This window comes from Montipora foliosa, chromosome 4 (genome assembly GCF_036669935.1).
Source record: "Montipora foliosa isolate CH-2021 chromosome 4, ASM3666993v2, whole genome shotgun sequence".
NCBI classification, from domain to species: Eukaryota; Metazoa; Cnidaria; class Anthozoa; order Scleractinia; family Acroporidae; genus Montipora; species Montipora foliosa.
The window spans coordinates 2,704,965-2,711,159 of record NC_090872.1 but is presented as its reverse complement, the minus strand read 5'-3'; the positions used below and the strand labels follow the sequence as shown (position 1 = coordinate 2,711,159).

General features: G+C 35.4%; 1 protein-coding gene across 1 annotated transcript in view; it reads right to left on the bottom strand.

The window, feature by feature from the left end:
• The window catches only part of LOC137998846 (QRFP-like peptide receptor), an 82,998-nt gene extending 77,080 nt beyond the window's left edge, over positions 1 to 5,918 (bottom strand). Inside the window, exons 1-2 of the mRNA XM_068844678.1 lie at positions 5,808 to 5,918; positions 4,478 to 4,542 (exon numbers count right to left, since the gene is read on the bottom strand). The gene's annotated coding sequence lies outside the window, so the exon portion shown is untranslated. The remainder of the gene's footprint in view (positions 1 to 4,477; positions 4,543 to 5,807) is intronic.
• Between the last annotated feature and the right edge of the window lie 277 nt (positions 5,919 to 6,195).

Genomic DNA, 6,195 nt, shown 5'->3' with positions numbered 1-6,195 from the left:
AAGTAGCCACAATTTTTTTTTTCGTACAATTTCAAAAAATTAGGCTAGTGCAGTTTAGTTGGCTTTTAGAAACCTTACAATATTTTTTGTCCCAATTTGCAAGAAAACATCGTGATTATTCATTTACACGCAATCTCGCTTTAAAGCAATGAACGAATGCACTTCGTATTAGTAAGATTCCGTGCTAAAATGTATTTTATCATGATCGTTTGATAAAGCAGCTGAAAATGAAGTTACACAGAATAGAACCAATAAAAGCGGCCTCTAAGTGGCGCATTGACATCGAGCACAAAAGCCCGAGTTGATGAGTCTAAATATTGATCCACAAGTGGACGCTATCTTTGAGAAGACAATGTTGGGGAAACAGCCTATGTTTCAACCCCATGCACACATTTCTGGGTTGTTTCCCGAGTTAGTTTGCTAAATGTCTTGTAAAAGCGTACACAAAATCGTTGACTTTTTCTTACCTTTTACCTTGTAGGTTCTTTATAGTCTACCCCAAAATACTTCAATACTTCAATGCTGTTCTACTTAACTGAAAGACCAAAAATAATCTATACCTGTTACACGTTTGTTAAATAGCGGAAATTGAAATGTTTTGACTATGTATAGGTTTCGAGAAACTTGGCTCTTTTCTTCAAACGATATGTGCCAATAATTTAATGCATATAGACTACATTTTTTATTTGTCGAGTCTTTTAAATGTTCAAGTCTAAGTTCAAGATCATAAAATTCCGCATATATGTTGCCGGTAAAATCCGTTCTCAGGTTGAATCCGTTTTAACTTAGGTTAAATTGGTGATCCTCATTTTACCTAGGTTGAATACGCACTCAGATGGATTGAAGAAACTTTTTTGAAGCCTAAATTAAGCTTAGAGAAAAATTAGGGTCAGGTTAGAATTAGGTTTGGTTTTTAGAGGTAGATATCAATTGACTTACCATACAAAAGTAATTTATGAAAAGAACTGTGTTGGGTTGCGCATCTTCGTCGTCGTAGTGTAGCGATGAAGACACAGGACTTTAGATCTGGAAGTCCGGAGCTCGATCACCGGTAAGTACACAGTACAGTTCTTTGTTCCCTAACTTTGTTGTAATGTTGACACTAAGTCGATCAGTGTATGAATGCAGAAGCCGATAAGATGATATATATGAAACATTAAGAAGATGTGTTGAGATGCGTAAGACAGAGCTTGAGGGAAGGTATTGGTGTTTTCAATCCTATCAAGGTAGAGTGAATATTCAACATAGGTAAAATGCAGATCACGAATTTAACCTATAAGGTAAAAACGGATTCAACCTGAGAATAGATTTGACCGACAACATTTTTGAAATAATAAGAGACTAAAATATTTGCAAAAAAATCCGAGCAACGACAAGGTTTTAGAATACAAGAATAAAGCGCACATTAAGGTATGAAAAACGAATGAGAAAATTTTAACATTTCTTAAAGTTTGAAATTTTGAAATGTCAATTAAAAATTCCTTAGAGTACGAAAATAAAGAACAAAAGGAGATTAAGAGAAGAAAAGCGAAGGAGATGACAACGATTGGGGAAACTGGACAAACTGTTACAGCTTTGCACGAATGTAGTCATCCTGTTTTTTTTAGTTTTATTCTCATTTCAAGTTAGTTTAAATTTATTTACCGTTAGTTAAAAAAACAAGAAGGTAAATGAAGTGATATATCTGGTGTCCGTCAAGGAAGTATATTAGGGCAACTTCTTTTCGTGCTGTATATAAATGACTTCCCCATAAATGTAAGCTGTAGTACAGAGCTTTTTGCTGATGACAGTGTACTTTATCGTAACATCGCATTTGTAGATGATTGTGTTGAGTTTCAGGGTGACCTGTCACGCTGAATCCCGAAAAGTGTAAGGCCCTACATGTTACCAAGTCTAAATGTCCTTTAGTTCATCAGTATGTGATAAATGAGAATAATCTGTCGGCTGTCTATAACAACATAAGCATCTGGGTATTTGGATTGAGTCTTCTTTAAGGTGGGACGCTCATATCAATGTCATTGTTGGTAAGGCAAATCGAGTGTTGGGTCTAATAAGGAGAACATTTGGGCCCAAAGATCCTGTGGCAATTAAAACAGCTTTTAATGCTTTAGTTCGTCCTATTTTGGAATATGCCTGCCCAGGGGGGGACTCTTATTTGGTTAAACACATACACAGTATTGAATCCATCCAGCGTCGTGCTACTCGATTGATACTTGGATCTGATAAACCTTACTCTGAAAGGCTCATTGAACTAAACTGGTCATCATTGGAGCTTCGAAGGAAATACCTCGGCTTGCTTCTGAACCAGCTTTACAAGATAATTCATGGCTATTCTGATATTGACTATTTACCGCATATGTGGATCTGACTGGCCCAACAAGAAGTAACCATGATTTTAAAATTAGACCTAAAGCAGCAAGGACAAACTATTTTAAATTTTCATTTTTTAACCGTTACGCTAATGACTGGAACTCTTTACCTAACTCAGTTATGTCTCCTTGCAGCTTAAGCTCGTTTAAAACTTTACTACGTAATTATCTTTGTATTTAGATAGGTCCTTTATGTTTCGTACACATTGTGAAATTATATATTAGATATACTGTTCTTAATTGTTTTAACTGTTATTTTTGGAGAGCAGTTTTTATATGGGAATTCAGTTTCCCCCTATTGCTTTCCTTTACCTATTGTACCTTTGTATATATATTTTCTTTTGTACATTGGTAAGAAGCTTTATTAAACTTAAACTTATACCAACCTTTTGTTGCCGTTTTTAACAAAAACCAGCTAGTATGGCAACAGGAAACCGATTGCTGCAAAAACTTCATTTCAAGTGGAGAAAAGACTTTCAAAGCAGGGCAAATAAGGTACAATGCGCGAAAGACGCTAAATTACTAACCTTGGACATACCTCTTTCACCTTTCGTCTTAGGCAATTTGTCTATACCTTGCTTACCAACTTGTAAAACCAAGACTTAACATTAAATCAAGTTTAGGTTCAATGCGTAGGCTAACGACTGAAAGGACTGAATGAGTCTGAAGAGAACTATCAAGGCCCAAAGGCAGCCGAGAGCTTCTGATACCTAGTAAGAGCTCTATCATTAGCAAATTAAGTGTACAACACAGCCTTTTTGACTTTATGTTATGCTTTCCCGCGCCAATTAATCTCTAATAGATGTAAGAAAGATGTTATAAACCTTGTTTTACACTTTAAAGTGCAAGTTACGACACCTTTTTATTTTGTCCAGTAAATTCAGTAACGTCATTGTGCTTCGCCCTCGCGCGAACAATTTAAGTGAAAAAAATTACAAGTGGAAGTTAAGTTACGGAACTCGACCTCTATGAATAAAAGCCGATATATATTTTCTTCCAAGAAAACGTATTCGTGTTTACTAACTTTTTCTTAAACTTGCGTAATTGTCCTGAATGAAAAATCATCCCTAGTTTTCTATAGTCCTGTCTTCACCACTACACTTGTATAACAACCAAAACTAATCCTAACCTGACCCTTTTTTTTCGGTAGGCTTAAGTTAGGCTCAAAAGAGTTTTTTTAATCCATCTGAGTGCGTATTCAACCTCAAAGTCTTATCTTCCAGCCACTTGAGCTCATGGCTACTTGTTTTTCTAAGTCTTGCCAGCGTCTAAAGTTTAATGATGTCGAACGTGCTCTTAGCTTTGCGGGACCATTTCTTGCGCGCATGTTTTTGTTCGCGTCATGCAGCTCTCCAAACCATGTTACACTGTAACACAAATACATATGTACATCAACTTTATTTGTCTCGAAATTCGGCCGGTAGGCTTAGAAAGTTAGTATTTTATCGCAAACGTGACTAGTGAGCCAGAAAACATAAACTAAAAAAGAGCAAACAATTCCTTACAAACTGTAATATATTTGAATGGATCAATCTTAGCATGCATGCATTTCCACAGCTCTTCCTTTACATTAACTTGAATAAAGTGTTTCCCATTAAAAACAAAGAGAGAAGTAGGACGAAAGTATCAAAAGCTTCAGTTTTTATATACTTGGTAAACACATATTAATCAGTTAACTGAGTGAAAACTCCCGACTTTCAAGTCATATCGAGGAAGAACCTAAACTGGCTCCGAGCGAGATCTACAACACAATAATAAAAACTGAGCTCTTTTGAACTCTGGCATTTTTAACGCATATAACAATGCATTTATAAGAGAGTTTGCGTAAAAAAAGATGCAAAAGGAATAATGGAGCCTTGAGTGATGCATTATTGTTCAAAATCTCTCACCTAAATTAACATTTACAAGAAAAAAGAAATCTGTAAATGGCATCACTAGTATTAACGATACAATTGTTACAATGAACAATGTCTTGGTTAGTGTTCTTTCTCTTCTGATTGCACCATGATGCTGAGGATGCGTTCCACAGTTAAATTTAGTAGCGATGGATCGATGAGTAAGAAACAACCATAATAAAAAGGCAGACAAAATCATTGACTTTTGCTTACCTTTTTCCTTGTAGGTTCTTTATAATCTACCCAAAATACTTCAATGCTGTTCTACGTCCCGTTAACTGAAAGACCGAAAATAATCTATAGCTGTTACACGTTTGTCAAATAGCGGAAATCGAAATGTTTTGACTATGTATAGGTTTCGAGAAACTTGGCTCTTTTCTTCAAACGATATGTGCCAATAATTTGATACATATACACTACACTTTTTGTTTGTCGAGTCTTTTAAATGTTCAAGTCCAAGTTCAAGATCATAAAATTCCGCATATATGTTGCCGGTAATATCCGTTCTCAGGTTGAATCCGTTTTAACCTACAATTGTAGGTTAAATTGCTGATCCTCATTTTTCCCAGTTTGAATACGGACTCAGATAGATTGAAGAAGTTTTTTTGAAGCCTAAATTAAGCCTAGAGAAAAATTAGGGTCAGGTTTAGAATTAGTGTTGGTTTTTATACATAGATATCAATTGACTTATTATACAAAAGTGATTTATGAAAAGAAACTGTGTGGGTCGCGCATGGACTATAGATCTGGAAGGTCCGAGCGCGATCACCGGTAAGTACACAGTACAGTTCTTTGTTTTCCTAACTTTGTTGTAATGTTTGAGACTAAATCGATCAGTGTATGAATGCAGAAGGTGATAAGATGATATAATATGAAACATTAAGAAGGTGTTTTGAGATGCGTAAGACAGAGCTTGAGGGAAGGTATTGGTGTTTTCAATCCTAACAAGGTAGAGTGCATATTCAACCTTGGTAAAATACGGATCACGAATTTAACCTATAAGGTAAAAATTAAAACGGATTCAACCTGAGAACGGATTTGACCGACAGCATTTATACAATTTTGAAACAATAACACACTAAAGCATTGGCTTAAAATCCGACCAGAGACAATAAGGTTTTAGAATACGAGAATAAAGCGCAAATTAAGTTACGAAAAGCAAAGGAAAAACAATTTAACATTTCTTAAAGTTTGAAATTTGAAATGTCAATAAAAAATGGCTTAGAGTACCGACGAAAATAAAGAATAAAAGGAGATGAAAGAGAAGAAAAAAGAAGGAGACAGCTTTGCACGAATATAGTCATCCTGTTTTTTTAGTTTTATTGTCATTTCAAGTAAGTTTAAATTTGTCTACCGTTTGTTCAAAAACAAGAAGGTAAATGAAATAATATAGCAGACTTTTGTTCCTGTTTTTAACAAAAACCAGCCAATATGATAACAGGAAACCGGTTGCTGCAAAACCTATTAATTTCAACTGTGAAAAGAATTTCAAAGCAGGGCAAATAAAGTACAATACTTGCTTTTAAGACGCTAAATTACTAACCTTGGACACACCTCTTTCAGGTTTCGTCTTGGGCAATTTGTCATCAACCTTGTCTTACATTCCAAAGTGCAAGCTACGACACTTTTTTATTTTTCAATGAAATTCAGTGACGTCATTGTGCTTCGCCCTCACGCGAACCATTTAAGTGGAAAAAATTAGTAGTGTAAGTTAAGTTACGGACCTCGACCTCTGTGAATAATTAACAATTATTCCATGAGCGCGCGTTGGATATGAGATGGTAAATAGCCAAACGAGGGCGCGTAGCGCCGAGTTGGCTATAACCACTCTCATATCCAAACAAACGCGAATGGAATAATTGTTTTATTAAATTCCTTAAACTCCAAAAGTTTAGAAGTACGAAATACGAGCGAAAAAAGCGAGAAAATCC